Source organism: Leptonychotes weddellii, chromosome 5 (assembly GCF_054177405.1).
Source record: "Leptonychotes weddellii isolate Sample4059 chromosome 5, ASM5417740v2, whole genome shotgun sequence".
NCBI lineage: Eukaryota > Metazoa > Chordata > Mammalia > Carnivora > Phocidae > Leptonychotes > Leptonychotes weddellii.
Window position 1 is genome coordinate 34,020,267 of NC_138373.1, and position 16,754 is coordinate 34,037,020.

Consider the following 16,754-nt stretch of genomic DNA (forward strand, 5'->3'; position numbering starts at 1 on the left):
TTGGAAGAGTCACTAAGAGTTGATGCTAAGGATTAGAGAAAGGATGTGATGATCCCAACTTTAAGAATAAGTTTGCTGCACAGGTGCTCCCCTGCACTTCCTCATCTCTGACTGCGCAGACAGCGGGCTCTGCCCCTGCAAGTCAGCACCGTAAGGTCAGGGGCTCGGCGACGGTTACAGAACACAGGCCGAGCAAAGGGGGACGTGACCCGCCCCACACAGAGTGTCATGATCCAATAGTTGGCCCCTCGGGGCCCTGCTGAGCTATTTCCGGTCTGTGAGCACACATCCCCAGCTCACAGCCTCTTACTAGCCTGTGGCAGCAGTCATAGGCATGCCACAGATTGCAGACCCCAGGGCAGGCCCCTCTGCTCCCAATGGTGCTGGACCTTTTACCCAGAGTCAATGACGGAGTCATGTCCTGGGTTAGCGGCCGGCCCAGGCTTCTGGTCCTTCGCGGGGTCCCCACAGCAAGCCCCCCATGCACCGCGCAGCCCTCACCAGCAGCAGCAGACTGGGGACGAGGGAGGTGACGAGGTCCCACAGCAGTGCAGAGAGCCAGAAAGTAGCCATGTAAACACCGCTGGCAAACTGGACGTGCTTGGCCTTCGTGGATCGCTGCTCGACTGTCAAGATGGAAAAGGAGCTGGACAGGAAAGCCATTCCAAAAAGCAAGTTGATAATGAGAAAGTGTGCTTTCAGGCCCCTGTGACAGGACATGAAGAGAGAGAGAGAGAGAGGGAGGGAGGGAGGAGGCGGTTTAAGCAGAGCTGCTCACAGAAGCCGTCCTCCACAGGGACAATCTGTCGTTACAACAAGAAGCAAACAAGAAGCGACAGGTGGTCGAGGGGCCACGCTGTGGATGTGGACGGGGAGGCTTTATTGGGGGGAGTGCAGTCGCACATACTGATGCAAGATATCCTCCAAGGCCTCCAGGGCCGACCGGGGTTGAGGGTGGTTGACCACTGTGATGGAGGCTCTGGCCCCAGAGAGCAGCTTGAAGAGAAAGTTGTCCATGAGCGCCAGTGCCACGGCGGGGGAGTGGTATGCCTGGTTGTTGAAGAGCGCAGTCACTGTGGTGTGGTTCCCCAAGTCTTCAAAGGAAGCCGCCAGGACGTATTTGTAATCAAAGCCCTCGGGCTCCTCCTCTGCCTTTTGTAGGAGGAGGTCCTCCACCGAGCCTGCGGGAGAGCAGTGTCCCAGAGCTGTGCGCCTCGTCCCCGGACCCCAGCCCCATCTGAAAGGGGGCTCCTCCAGACGTGGCTGCACCCTCACTTCCAGTGACCCCTGTCCCTGCAGGGCCGCCTCCTGCCTGGGCCCCACAGCTCCAGGCTGCTCTAAAACCTCCCTTTTGTTGACCGAAGCAGTGGGGAAAAAAGAAAAGTCTAGTCATCTTTCCAGCTGTCTATGCCCTGCCCTCCCCAGGGCCCTGGCCCCAGCACCTTTGCCAGGCCCCTCCCGTGTGCGTGGAAGGCCATGCGTGGCCGCACTGCACCTTACCGAACCACCACTGGTGGCCCTCACTGCCCATGTGGTCTGTAGCACTCAGTCACCGTCCAAACCCAGCTCGCAAAACCAGGTTCTTGCCGCGCCTGAGGACCCACTGTTCCCAGTGCTTACAAACACTGTCCTCGTGCTCTGGAATGTTCTCCAGTTCTCTTCCGCTTCTGCCGGTCAGCTCAGGCTCATAGCTCAGGCTCTGACCCTGCAGCTACTCGGCCCCCCTCCGAGGCCAAGCTACGCCCTGCGATCCCGCAGCGCTGCCATCGTCCCTGCAACTGTCTTCACTTCCCCTCCGACCTCTGGGCGAGGGGCTCACTACGGGCTGGGAGCGACACCGTTCTTCACTGTGCTCTCAGCACACAGCGCCACATAAACACAGGACCCACCTAGAACTCCCTGGAACTTGGCAGTCTTTAGCGCTAGAAGGGACTGCCCATCCCAGCAACAATGGTAACCACCCTGCTGGCGGGACACTTGGCAGGCCCTCGCTTGCAGAGGAGGTGAGGTTTCTCCTTCTCCCCGTTTGCCACACCATGTTCTGCATTTGATCTCTTTACTTTATTTAAAAAAGTGAAATCAATTTTATTTCTCATCCAAATAACTCATGCAGTATAACTTTTAAAACTGGGTAATTATGCAAGACTTGCAATGACAAATGGCCATGCCCTGGCCTGCCCTCTACCATCCCCAGTGCCTGCTCCCCGGGGGCACCCTCTCTCACACTGGTCAGCTGGCATTTCTCCAGACTGCTAAATTGCACATTTACCTATTGATGTCCTGTTATGGAAGCAAGGACTTTCTTCTCTTACCCGCAACCCCTACGGGCTCCCTTCCTCAGCCCTCCTCTGGAGCACATCGTAAGGTTGGTTAAATCAGTTCACAGCTGAACCAAGTGGTGTGTTATGATGTGTTTCCTTTTTTGTACAACCTCCCTGCCAGAGTTAATGTCCTTCCTTCTCTTTCTTTCTTTTAGAGATTTATTTCTTTTTAGAGACAGAGAAAGAGCGGAGTGTGTGTGCATGTGAGCAGGGGGAGGGGCAGAGGGAGAGGGGGAATCTCCAGCAGACTCTACACCCAGCACAGAGCCTAACGTGGGGCTCAGTCTCATGACCCTGAGATCATGACCTGAGCCAAAATCAAGAGTCAGATGCTCGACCTGAGCTACCCAGGTGCGCCATGTCTTTCTTTCTCACATTTGCTTCATGTTCTCTGTGTCTATCACCAAACCCCCTCGATAGAATTGTAAATCTCCTCCCAGGGCATGCCCAACACATCAGATAATTTATCAATTTCATTTTTGGACATGCTGCAGTCCCCAGAAAGACACAGCCTGGTTTCATTTCTGGGCATCCTCCCTTTCCTGTCATCTGGGGGGGTTAAAGACGTCTTTCTGAGACTTCTGGCTGTTCGTCTGACTTTAGGGAGCACTGCGTGGCTCCAAAGAATGGGGCGTCCCTGCAGGGAGCAGCATGCCCGCAGCACGCCCTGTCCCCGGAGCCTCAGACTTACTCAGAGTCTCCAGAGGGATCTGCTCCTCAGCCACAAGCATGTTTGTAAAATGTTCTGAAAGCCAAGGACCCAGCCTGGAATTGGGAGAAATATAGAATGGGACAATGGTTTGACCGTATGTTTTTAGGGTCAGTTCCAGTGGGACCTCGTCCATATGCGTTTCCAAGTTGAGGAAGGCAAGGCTGAAGATGGTGATCGCCAGAGGTGCCAGGACCTGTATTGTTAGCATCAGCATCCAGTTGCGCCAAGAGTATGTGACCCTTTTCAGGAACATGGCATAGAACTGTTGGCAGATAAGGCTGAGCTGCAGTAGAAACGGGGCACCCCATTAGCATGGCCACAGAGAGGAGCCACCAGAGGGCTGCGTGGCCCCCAGCCCACGCCCAACTGCGCTCTCTCACACTGGGCCTAACATTTTGATGATGCTCAGAATTTGCTGCGAGTAAAAATTCTTTTACCTAGTGATTTGATTGACATTTAATGGCAGAAAAAGAAGCCATAGATTGGAAAGATCTGGAAGAGTAGTCTAAACAGATACCAAATGTAAATATGATGCCATTTTCTTTTTTTTAACCTACCAGATTTTCAGAAATTTTAAGTTGGTGAGGATGTGGGGAAAATGCCACTGCTGGAGTTTTAATTTGGTACAACTTTCTTAGAAAACAAATTAGCTGGAGGAATACAATCTAATTTAATATTCATATGGATTTTAACTTAGAAACTCCACTTCTGGTGGCGCATCCTGCAGGTTCGTGCACACATGTCCCCCATGGCCTGGACAGTAACCGTGAAGGGTGTGGTCACGTGCGCTGAGGACCAGGACATGTAGGTGGGCCCGGGGTGGGAGATGCTGGGGGTCAGCACCCAGGGCTCCCACACCGCTTCTTGGCAGTGCTGCAGGAGCCAAGGTAGGGAGAGGGGCCAAGACTCGCCCACCTAGAGCCTTTGTGGGAAGAGGCTTGGTGGTCAGGTCTGAGTCAGGCGTTCCTACATTCCTGGCCCCAGATACCGACAAATCCCTGAAAGTCTCTAGCAAGCAACCCCGAAATTTCCCACATTGGACGTGACAAAGGCCACGAAGCATTCCTCAAAAGGCACTGCTCTCAACTTGTCTGAGGTGGTACCCCGAGAAATACTTCCCGGGAAGTCTCCAGAAGCAAAGCTTGGCCAAGCGGAGCCCACATGAACCTCTTGCCGGAGTCTGGAGAAGAGCCTCCTGTACAGGGCAGGCGGCTGGCCTCGATGACCCGGAGACCCTTTCCAACTCAGAGGCCCCATGGATGACAGCTTCTCCTTTCCTATGTGATTCGAGATTATGAAACACTGGACTCAATCTCTTCCCTAACCCATGAAATCCAGTCTCACTGTTTGACAGTCACATCCTGTAGATGGCCAACTCGAGACCATTTTGTAAGATGTACATCAGTAATTTTTTTTTAACAATAAAAAAACATGATAGGTTATCCATATATTTCATAAGCATGTTTAAAAAAATCTTAAACTTCAGGTGATCCAATATGTGATCTGTTTCACAGTGAAAGGTGAAAAAGGAGGATTAAACATGCTTTTGTGGCCAGTAGACTTTTATTCTTTCTTCTTGGTGAGAGGAAGGGCCAAGACCTTTCCTTTGACCTTTCCTGTGACCTTTTCTGATACTTTCCTCTGTTGGGTTAATCCTGGTCAGGAAACACTAGGATGTTGCCTTTGAACTAGAGCTGAGAGCCTGGCATTGCTGAAACCTAGTGGGGCCTGTCTTTTATGCTGAAAATCTGCACACTTTTTTTCCTCAAGCCCCTGTGAAAGGTTGACCTGCACTTTTTGGCAGAAGAATAGGGTGATTCTAAGAATTGAACTCAAATCTGCCCTCTTGCATGCATTTGAAATACTTGCTCACCCCAGTGTTCAGCTGGATTGGCAGGCCCGACTGTATTGAGAAGATCCTGGAGTGAATGCGTTTCATCCTGCTGTTAGGGACTCTTTGTTGGGACTGCATCGAGGGGATCTTGAGGGCTTGGATATCTGTGTTGGTGTCTGACAACTTGTTAACCCTAAACCAGGCCAAAACAAAGAGAAATGCAAATTCACAAAAATCACAACTCACTTCAGTTTGTTTGGATTTAAAGAGTTTTAAACAGGCCCTGAGTAAATACTGAATTAACTGAATATTCAATTAACCGGCCAATGGCTTTTCCAAAGAACGGAGGCAATGTTAGCATGAATAGATTCCATTATTTTCCTTGAAAGATGCCATATGCAAATTAAGACAAAAAATGAAATATCACTTAATACCTATCTTATGAGCAAAATCATCAATTATAACAGCATTGCTGACCCTCTAGGCCGGGGCTGAGTAAACTACAACCTAGGCCAAATCTAGCCCAAGGCCTTGTTTTCTGTTTGGTTCTGAGCTCAGAATGGATTTTACATTTTTAAATGGTTATGTGTTAGATGGTTATCTAATCAGCTACATACTCTCCTTGATTATGCCCCTGAGTCTACATAGCCTAGAATGCACGCTTTCTGGCCTTCCAAGAAAAAGTGGGCCGAACCCCCTGCTCGAGGCAAAAAGAAGCTTTCATTGCGGGCAACAAACTGTTAAGAAGTCAAGAAACATATTTTTATTCATAGTCTTTGGGTCAGTTATTCCACTCCTGGGAATTTTGTCACAACAAAATAGTCTAGTAAATCATGGCTCATTTTCCCTCTAGTACAGTTTGGTACAAGACGGTGTGTTTGTTGGCGTCTATGGCTGTGGCACAGATTACTCCCAGATTTAGCAGCTCGAAACAACCGTAAGGGTTTATTCTCTCACAGTTCTGTGGGTCAGGAATCCAGAAGCGGCTTAGCTGGGTGGTGCTCTCTCGGGGTGTGTGTGGAGGCTGCCGGCGGGTGACAGGCCGGGGCTGCGGTGGTCTGAAGGCGCGACCGGGGCAGGAGGATCCCCTTCCAAGATGGTGCCCTCCCATGGCTGGTTTACTATCTGGCTCTCCGAGTGTGGTTCTGACAAGAATGTTGGTTTTAATTAACATTAATGATCGGGGCACCTGGGTGGCTCAGTTGGTTAAGCAACTGCCTTCGGCTCAGGTCATGATCCTGGAGTCCCGGGATCGAGTCCCACATTGGGCTCCCTGCTCAGCGGGGAGTCTGCTTCTCCCTCTGATCCTCCCCCTCTCATGCTCTCTGTCTCCCATTCTCTCCCTCAGATAAATAAATAAAATCTTTTAAAAAAAAAATTAACATTAATGATCAGGGTAAACGTCAGAACTTCACTCATTCATCCCTGGGGGGAGCAACGATGTTGTTGAGTTGAATGCTACTTTTTTTTTTAATACTGGAAAGATATTTCTTCAAGTTTTTGTGCTCTTCTTAATGAAATGGCTCCAGATATGAGACACTTTTAAGCTTACTTTGCATTATGGACATTTAAAAAAAACCCCACATTTTCTCCATGACTTTCTAAGTCTAGACAATCAACAAAATGATAAGTTAAACCCTAATTTATAGTGTGTACCAAGTTCTATGGTGTAGTCTCACCATGGTTGATTTCAAACTATGGACACAACACACCCATCACACAGACATAAATCGATGTAAGTAACCTCAAGAGCACTGATAATTGTAGGATGTGGCCAGATCAGGAGAAGATGAAGTCTTGTGTGTTACCATTTGTGACACTGTGATTTATAATAAGAAATATATATTTGGTCTTCATTCCGGTCCTGGCACCAAGCCCTTCAAACACTTCTAACTTCCTAAGTGGTGACCGTGGTTAAGGTGTGTTTTGGTGACTTCGGAAAGCACCTGAGGATGGGGGCTGGTTTCCAGGAGAACCATCCATTTCATGGCAAAGTTGGAACTTTCAGGCCCACATCCCAGCCTCCTGGGAGGCGACAGGGGCTAGAGATTGAGTTTAAATACCTGCGGTCAACGATTTAATCAGTCAACCGTGTGTATGCAATGAAGCCTCCATAAAAACCCAAATGGGCAGGATTCAGAGGGTTTCCAGGTTGGTGAGCACATGGAGGTATGGGGACTGTGGCACCCTCAGAGTGCATGGACGCTTTGGACCCTTTCCCTGTGTACATGTTCATCTGGATCCGATATCATATCCTTTATAATAAACTGGTAACTGAGAGTTTCTCTGAGCTCTGTGAGCTGTTCTAGCAAATGAATCGAAGAGGGAGTTGTGGGAACATCCAGTTTACAACCGGTGGCTCAAGAGCACAGTGACCACCTGAACTTGGGACTGGGGTCTAGAGTCAGGGGGTGGGGGTTAGTCTTGCGGGCCTGAGCCCTTAACCTGTGGGATCTGATGCTATTCTTCCAGATAGTGTCAGGATGGAGTTAACTGCTTGGTGATGTGGGAAAAAATCCACACTCTGGAATGGATATCACAATTGTACCACTGTTTTTGCCATGGTTTATTTATAAGCTTATGCAGTTTAATTTTTAATAATTGCTGTGTTTAACTGGCTCACACAATTCTTGATAATTTAATAATTGGCTCTCGTGAGCCAATATGAGCCAGCTCCAGCATACCTCTGGAAGGAGCCCCAATTCCTCCCTAGAGCTGCCTGAGTATCCGCACAAGATGGTAGCTGGCTCCTCCCAGACTGAGCAATCTGAGAGAGAGGGAGAGGGAGAGAGAGCGCGTGCGAGCACAGGGCTACCGTATCTTTTGTGACCTAGCCTTATGAGTCACACAGTTAATTCTGTAGAATCTTGCTGCTTATACGGGTCAGCCATATTTACGGTGAGAGGAGCAAGGCCGGAGTGAGCGCCCTGGGTCTTGCTCCCACAGACGGTGCGCCCCGGAGGCCCCCCTGCCTTTGCTGAGGCTCTCCTTCTGCTCTCGACGGTTTCTCCTTGACTTTTCCAGGCTTTCTACTTGTCCTTTCTTTAGCTTTTCTACACACTGGGGGATATTAGTGACAGTTACCAGGATTTGTGGTGCCTCTCGTCAGGACTTCATCTGGTACCTGAGGTGGGTGTCTAGGGAGAGTCGGGCATCGTGGGGCACTTCGCCACAGTATTTTCTTTGGCCCTGTGAAATTTCATGGCATAAGGTTGTATTTTTTTCATTTTTCTTGCTCATTTGGTTTCTGCTAGTAGAATTTTATTTTCTATTTAAAAAAATAAGACTGAATTTCGGGGGAGCGGAGTTTTCTACAGCAGGAGGTTGGCGAGCACCACACCACAATTTCTTCAGACATCAGATGATAGGCTTCTGCAGAGTACAGAGTTCCACATGCAGTAGACGGGGTCTAACTGGCCCCCCAAATCTCTACCTCCTGGTGTTCACACTCTGTCCTAATCTCCCAGTTTTACTGAGATATAATTGGCATATACCATTGTGTAAGCTTCAGGTATATGTATATACTGGGGAATGATCACCAGAGTAAGTTCAGTTACTATCCACCACCTCATATAGTTACAGTAGCTTTTCCTTGTGGTGAGAGCTTTTCAGATTTACCCTTTTAAAAACTGTCAAATATACCATACAGTATTGTTGACTGCAGTCACCATGCTGTACGTGACATCCCCAGAACTTACTTGCCATATATGGAAGTTTGTGCCTTTTGACCCCCTGCACCTAATTCCCCCGCCCCACCCCCACCCTATGCCTCCAGCAACCACACAGCTGTTCTCTGCTTCTAGGAGTTTGTCTGTTTGATTTTTAGATTCCACATGTAAGTGAGATCATACAGTATTTGTTTTTCTCTGTCTGATTTATTTCATTGACCATAATGCCCTCAGGGTCCATCTGTGTTGTTGCAAATAGTACGAGTTTCCTTCTTTTTAATGGCTGAATAGTATTCTATGGTGGGGGGTGGTGTGTGTACACTATGTAGAACCATTTTATTTATTTATTTATTTATTTATTTATTTTTTTTTTTTTTTTAAAGATTTTATTCGTTTATTTGTGAGAGAGAATGAGAGACAGAGAGCACGCGAGGGAGGAGGGTCAGAGGGAGAAGCAGACTCCCCGCTGAGCAGGGAGCCCGATGCGGGACTCGATCCCGGGACTCCAGGATCATGACCTGAGCTGAAGGCAGTCGCTTAACCGACTGAGCCACCCAGGCGCCCTGTAGAACCATTTTAGTTCGATACAGTCCTACTTGTTTTTGCTTTTGTTGCTTGTGCTAATCTCCTCCCCTTGATTGTGAGCTGGACCTAGTGCCTCACTTCTTTTTTTTTTTTTTTTAAGATTTTATTTATTTATTTTAGAGAGAGAGAGGGAGAGTGGGGTGAAGAGCAGAGGGAGAGGGACGAGCAGACTCCATGCTGAGCATGGAGCCCAACGCGGGGCTCAATCTCATGACCCCGAGATCATGACCTGAGCTGAAACCTAGAGTCGGACACTTCACCGACTGAGCCACCCAGGCACCCCCGATAATTTTTTTTTTAAAAGACACCGAAGATTTATACACCACAATTAACAAACTGGACCTTTTGTTGTAAGCAAAAGACTGCACCCAGCAACTGAAGAATGCACATTCTTTTATAAAATCGGAATGTAAGCTGAGCCACAGACATAAGTATTTTGAAGGAAGGAGGCTATACAGAGTATATCCTAGGACCAGAGCAGAATTAGGTCAGAAATCAAGTGCATTAATAAAACAAACAAGGTAAAATAAAACAAGAAAACAGTTTTTAAAAAAATCTCCATGAATTTGGAAATTAAGAAACACAGTTCTAAGTAAGCCACAGGTCAGAGCAGAAACCACATGGAAAAATAAGCATTTTTCTAACTGAATGGTAATGAAAATACTATATACCAAAAAAACTGAGATGCAGGCAAGCGAAGCTCAGAGAGAAATTTATATCGCTGTATATTCCCTTCACCAGGAGAGGACATCCCTCCTGTCTACTTCCAGCTGGCATTATGCTCAAGACCCTACTAGTGAGATAAGCAAGTGGAAGGCATAGAGACTGGAAAATAAGAAGTAGAACTGTCTTTACACGACGTGATGTTTATACACAAAGGAAATCAACCCCAAACTGTTTGAACTAATAAGTGAGTCAAATAATATCACTAGATATAAATAATATGAAAATGATTTCTAGACCTGCAACAAGTGATTGGAAATGAAATTTAGGAATCCATTTCCCTACCTTCAAAAACTATGAAGTACTTAGGAGTCAGTTTCGTAAAAGATATGCAGAACTTCTGGAAACTGCAAAACACGGCTGATAGAAATGACCTCCCAAAAAAACAAAGTTATGTGTAATACCTATGGATTTGGAGGATGAATATTTGAAAGATGTCCATTCTCCCCAAATTAATCTGTAGACTCAACTTAGTACCAGTCATATTCCCAGCAGGTTAAAAAAACAGACTATAAGTTTAGACAGTTTTAGGTTTATAGAAAAACTGAGCAGAAACCCCAGAGTTCCCTTGTATTTATTCTATCCCTGCTCACCCTATTTTCCCTTTTGTGAACAGCTTGCATTCGCGTGAGGTTACCTGTTGTAATCCATGAACCAGTGTTCCAGCAAGGTCTTTTTTTCAAAACAGAGACTGACGAGCTTATATTTAAATTTACATGTTAACACAAACGATCTATGAAGGCCAAAACAATCTTCAAAAAATAGACCTGGAGGAACCATCTACTCCCTGACTTCAAGACGTCCCACAAACCTCCAGCAATCACGGTGGCGTGGGACTGGCGTGGGACAGACAGCTAGTTCCATGGAGCAGAGTAGGGGATGTAGAAATTGACATACACAGTCGGTTGATTTTTGGTGAAGGCATCCAAACAATTCGGTGTAGAAGGAAGTCTCTTCCCCAAATAGTCTCATCATGACTGGATACCCACGTGCAACAAAATGAACCTCAGCCTCTTATCACACTGTACACAAAAGTTAATACCAGGTGGGTCACAGATCTAATGCAGAAGCTAAAATGGTCAAGTTCCCGAAGAAAACGTAGGAGAAGGACTTTGTGACCTAAGGGTGGGCTCTCAGAATAGGAAGAGGGAAGCAGCAGGCTGGGCAGAACATGTACCTGACAAAGGACTTGTATCCAGAATAGATAAGAACTCAGTAATAAAACCGAGCTGTAGGCCCGATATTTGTGCACCTTTTGGTATGTCTTTTATACTTTGATAAAAATGTAATTGTTAAAGAGAACTCAGTGGCAGCATTGAACCGAGGACCCAGCTGAAGAGAGAAGAGACCTGGATGATAGATCAGAGGATATTATCCAGCATGCGGCTCCGGGAGGCAGAGGGCTGGAAAAGGTGAAAAAGAAGAGAAGACTCACACAGCACAGAGAATGAGAAGATCTAACACCTGTCCTAGGGTGAGAGAGCACTGAGCAGCAGAAACTGTGGGAGTGCGCGGTGGCCGAACTCATGGAGGGCATTCCGTCGGGGGCCGGAAGTCCATCAGACGTCAAGCAGCATAATTAAAAAGAAAACCGAACCGAAACACACCATGGTTAAGGTGCATAACATCCGAAGCAAAGAGTGGCCAGATTTCTTTCAAAGGAACAAGCGGTAAACCTACAGCTCACTTTCAGCAAAACAAGAGTGGGGACTGGGAAGTCGTATCTTCAGCACATTGATGGAAAACAACTTTCAATCTGGTGACAATATCCTTCAAAAATTAGAGACCTAAAATCATTTCCAGACCAAAACAAAACAAAACCCCCAAAACAAAAAAACACAAATGTGTTTGGCTCCTGCATAAAAACACTAACGGGTGCTGTGAAGAACATCCTGTGGGCAGGAGGACAGTTATCGGAGAAGAAGAGTGAGCACAGAGACAGGTGTATATGCACAGGAGTTTAAGCGACCACTGGAGTTCTCAAACAACAATAAGACGGTTTTATGGAGTTGAAAAAAGAGAGAATTAAAATATACATTACATACACGTTGGTGATGGTGTGATGTGTGCGTGTCCCAAGGTCTCAGCATTTTTCCAGGAGCAGAGTAAAGATATTACTTCACTCGGCACTTTGATAAATTACATAGGTGTGTCTCAATATCCAAGCCGACCACTAATGTAATACAGTAGGAACGTAGAATTTCCCACTAGCGTGGGGAGGAAAATATACAATGAGGAAAAATAACCCAAAAAAGGGAGAGAAAAAGCCAAATAGACTAGTAGAAAATATGAAATAAAATATGCATTTTAATGTATCATTAATAACACTTGCAAACAGCCTGCATGTTGCAGGTAACAGATATTGCCAGACTGGATCGTCACTCTCTGGCCTTGTTTGGCCTTCGGGGTGGCTCATCTAGAGCGCCCCATCGCAGCCTCCCTGCTTCTGGACACTCATATAGCCCACCCCAGAGCTGGAGGTGTTAAGCCCTCCCCATTGTTTAAACCAGCTGAGTCCCGGGTCATGTTACTCACAGTCACCAGCATCCCAGGTGATACAATGCCTGTTTGGTTTGTTGTATCTCCTGGAAAGTGATACTGTATTCACCCCTTTCTCTGTTGAGCAGTATCCCTATTACTGGAAGTCCTGGTCAGAGGCTGGCAGGCCGTCCTGTGAGGGTGTGGGCGCCCTGAGGAGGAGCCAAGCACTGGATAGGGCTCAGATGCATGACCCTCAGCACCCCTCCAACTGTAAGGACCCTTGGGGTCTGCAGTTTCACCCCTGCTTACCGAATGAAAACCTCCTCCATGGTGGTGACCGCGGCACCAAAGATGGCGATCCCCAGCTCCATCTGCCTCAGTTCCAGCTCGGTAAATAGAGATGCAAACCTGCACGGGAAGAGTGGTTTTATTCCTCACAGGGGAAAGGTGACCCCATCGCCATCACCCTGGCTTTCCACAGGGCAAACAGCAGGGAGTCAAGACCGTCTTTGTTCAGATCTCAGCCTCATCACTCCCAAGCTTCAGAACTCTGAACGTGGACAGCGAGGGTCACAGCATTTACTCCAAAACGTTTCGGTGACGATAAATCTGAAACACACCTTGTAAATAATTCATCTCTTTCATACTATTTTTGGAGTGCTTACTAAGTGCCGGGGGCCATTCCAAGCCCTTTTCCACACTTGAACTCAGTCAGTTGTCTCCACAGCTCTTTGAAGACCATGCTGAGAGGTTAAGTAACTTCTGTAGCAAGACCCCGAGGCAAACTCAGCTGCTCTCTCTAAAGACAGTGAGTGCTCTTTTTTGTTCCCCCTACTGTTACGCTAAATGAGGAAGGAGCTAATTTTTAACCGCCTGCTAATCTCGAACCCTTCCTTATGCATGCGTTCCATTTTTTTTGAGCTGAATGAATCGTGGCTTTTTGTGTGATAGTGAGAAATCCGCAATCTCCTACCATGCAGGCTTCTGCTCTTTCACAGCCTGGTGTCCAGCCCAACAACGTGCCTTTAAGAAACCTGTTGGCACTCAGGACACACCAGAGAGACTGCACCATGTACGGCTTGGTGGGTAAGAACGTGGGTGGCACACTGTCGGGGGCTGGGTTTGAGTCCAGACTCTGCCATTTAGGGGTCGTGTGACTCTGGGCTAGTTCTTTCATCTCTCCCAGTCTCTCCTTATCGGTGTGACGGACACTACCTCGTGCACTGAGGGGGCTAAATGTAAGGACGTGGCAGAGCCCCAGCCTGTGTTGTGTGTTCAGTAGTCAGGTCTTCACAGTGCTCAGTATCTTGCTCTTCAGTCTCCCATTACGGAAATCATGCTCCTCTATGGCTGGTCTCTTGCAACAAGGTTTACCTATAGTGAAATGCCTTGTTCTCGCCCCAGCCAAGAGGTGGACCTTTCCACCACCCTGCAAAGTGCTCTCCGCCCCCTTCAGATGATCCCTCTCCTGCCCGCAGACAACCAGTGTCTGGACTCCTACCACCAGAGAGGTGCCTTGTACCTGTTCTTTATCTTCATGCAAGGGGAATCACCCGGTCTCCTTGTATCTAGTTTCATCTGGGCAACATGTTTCTGAGGTTCAGCCATACTGGTGCACGAATTAAGTTTCTTCTCGTCTCTTGTGGAGGTGTTTTCAACAAGAGGAATATACCACTGTTTGATTATTGGTTCCCCTGTTGATTGACATTTGGACGGAAGTGATAGGGGTTGGGTCAGAGGAAGCCCGCAGGCTCTGGGCGGCTTCTCCGGGAGCCCTGAGCCAATGTGAAGCCGCCATGCCCTGGAGGACTTGGTAGATGCTCTGATCAATGGTTCCGGCTGGGCCCAGCCTTCCAGGAATCCCGCTGAAGCTCCCAGACCTGGGAGCCCAGCTGTCCTGGAACCCCCAGGTAAGTCCACTCGATGGCTCTTATTTTGCTAAAGACTTTTGTGTTTATGTCCATGTTCCAGATGTTGGTGTCAGAGGCGTGCTGCCGTTTCTGTGAGTGGGGTGCTGCTCCCTTCTTTATTTTCTGAAAGATTGGGGTGATTTATTTCCTCCATGACTAATAGGGCCTGGAATTTTCGGTAACATTTGTCATTGCAAATTCGATTTCATCAGTAGATGCGTGGTTATTCAGATTCTTCTCTTTCACTTTGTGTCAGTTTGAGTAGGTTGTGCTTTTTAAGGAATCAGCCTATTTTGTCTACAGTGTCCAATTTATTTGTGGTATTTTCTCATGACTTTGTCATAACTCTGTGCTCGGAGTGCTCAATGGCCACTCATTCCTGATGCTGGTTCTCATATTTCTTCTTCTTTTCTTTAATGGCTTTGGCAGGGGCTTATCACTTTTATTAATATTTATAATAAACAACGTCTGGCTATTTTAGTCTTCTCGATTTTTTTTGTTTCTTATTCCATCATTTGCTGTCTTCAAATTTATTATTTATTTTCTTCTCTGTACTCTGTACTTCACTTTCTCTCTGCTTTTTCTCCCTCCCTCAGCTGGAAACGCTGGTCATTGGATTTAAGGCTTTCTTCTTTCCTAACCTGAGTGTTTCAAAGCTGTATGTTTCCCTCTGGGCACTCCTCTAGCAGCATCTAAACATTTCGGATCCGTTGTGTTTTCATCACCATCCAATTCAAAACCGTTTCTAATTCCTCTTTGACCCATAAGCTGTTCAGAAGTGTAGTGTTGAATTTCCAAATATTTGTGGATTTTCTAGGTATCTTTTTGTAATCAAGTGCTAATTTAACTCTTCTGCTGTGTGTTGAGGAGCCTGGCTCATGGCTGAGAGCCTACATGTGAGACAGGGATGCCGGGAAGGCGGCAGTGTGGGAAGGACCTGGAATCTGCCTCCTCACTGACACAGCATTCTCACTGGCAAAATCTGTCTGAGGTGCCTGGCACTGGAAGTTGTAGCTAGAGTCATTAGGCAAGAAAAAGAAGCAAAAGGCATCCAAATTGGAGAGGAAGAAGTAAAATTATCTGTTTGCAGACGACATGATCTTATATGTAGAAAACTCTAAAGATGCTGCAAAGAAGCTGTGAGAACTAATAAGCGAATTTAGCAAAGTAGCAGGATAAAAAGTCAACACACAGAAATCAGTTGCATTTCTAAGTACAATGAACAAATCTGAAAAGGAAATTACAAAAACAACCCCATTTACCATTGCATCAAACAATAAAATACTTAGGGATTAACTTAACCAAGGAAGTGAAAGACTTATAGAATGAAAACTTTCAAACACTGCTGAAGGAAAGTAAAGACGACAGAAATCCATGGAAACACACCCCATGTTCATGAACTGGAAGACGTAATATTGTTCAAATGTCAATGCTAGCCAGAGCATTCCACAGAGTGAGTACAGGCCCTACCAAAAGAGCAATGACTTTTTTTTTTTTTTGCAGAAATGGAAAAACCCATCCTAAAATTCATATGGAATCTCAAGGGACCCTTAATAACCAAAACAATCTTGCAAAAGAACAAAACTAGAGAATCACACAAAAATCACACAAAAGTGGGCGCCTGGGTGGCTCAGTTGGTTAAGCGACTGCCTTCGGCTCAGGTCATGATCCTGGAGTCCCTGGATCCAGTCCCGCATCGGGCTCTCTGCTCAGCAGGGAGCCTGCTTCTCCCTCTGACCCTCCCCCCTCTCGTGTGCTCTCTCTCTCTCTCTCATTCTCTCTGTCTCAAATAAATAAATAAAATCTTTAAAAAAAAAAAATCACACAAAAGCTTCACAACATGGGATCTGGCAATGATTTCCTAGACGTGACACCCAGGGTACACTAACAAAAGAAAAAATAAACAAGTTGGACTTCATTAAATTTAAAAATTTTGTGCATCGGGAACCACTATCATTGGAGTAAAAAGACAACCCACTGAATGGGAGAAAATTTTTGCAAATCCTATATCTGATAAAGGATTAATATCCATAATATACAGAGAAATCCTACAACTCCAGAACAAGAGAGAACAGTTTGATTCAAAAATGGGCACAGGACTTGAGGGGTGCCTGTCTGGCTCAGTCAGAGGAGCATGCAACTCTTGATCTCAGGGTCCTGAATTTGAGCCCCCTGTTGGGGGTAGAGATGACTTAATAAATAAAAGTATTTTTAAAAATGGGCAATAGACATTGCTCCAAAGAAGACATACAAATGGCCAATAGGCACATGAAAAGATGCTCAACATCACTCATCATTAGAGAAATGCAAAATGAAATGACAATGAGGTACCACCTCATACCCATTAGGTTGGTTACTAAGAAAAAAAAAAGCAGAAAACAACAGGTATTGTGAGCTGTGGAGAAATTGGAATTCTTGTGTGCTATGGGAGGGAATGTAAAATGGTACAGCTTCTGTGGAAAACAGCATGGCAGTTCTTCAAAAAATTTAAAAATAAAATTGCCATATGATCCAGCATTT

The 16,754-nt window shown here is 46.5% G+C and overlaps 1 protein-coding gene across 1 annotated transcript in view; it reads left to right on the plus strand.

The window, feature by feature from the left end:
- Positions 1 to 8,871, plus strand: part of LOC115942954 (uncharacterized) — a 30,160-nt gene extending 21,289 nt beyond the window's left edge. Inside the window, exon 8 of the mRNA XM_081818888.1 lies at positions 1,162 to 8,871. The gene's annotated coding sequence lies outside the window, so the exon portion shown is untranslated. The remainder of the gene's footprint in view (positions 1 to 1,161) is intronic.
- Positions 8,872 to 16,754: the final 7,883 nt, after the last annotated feature.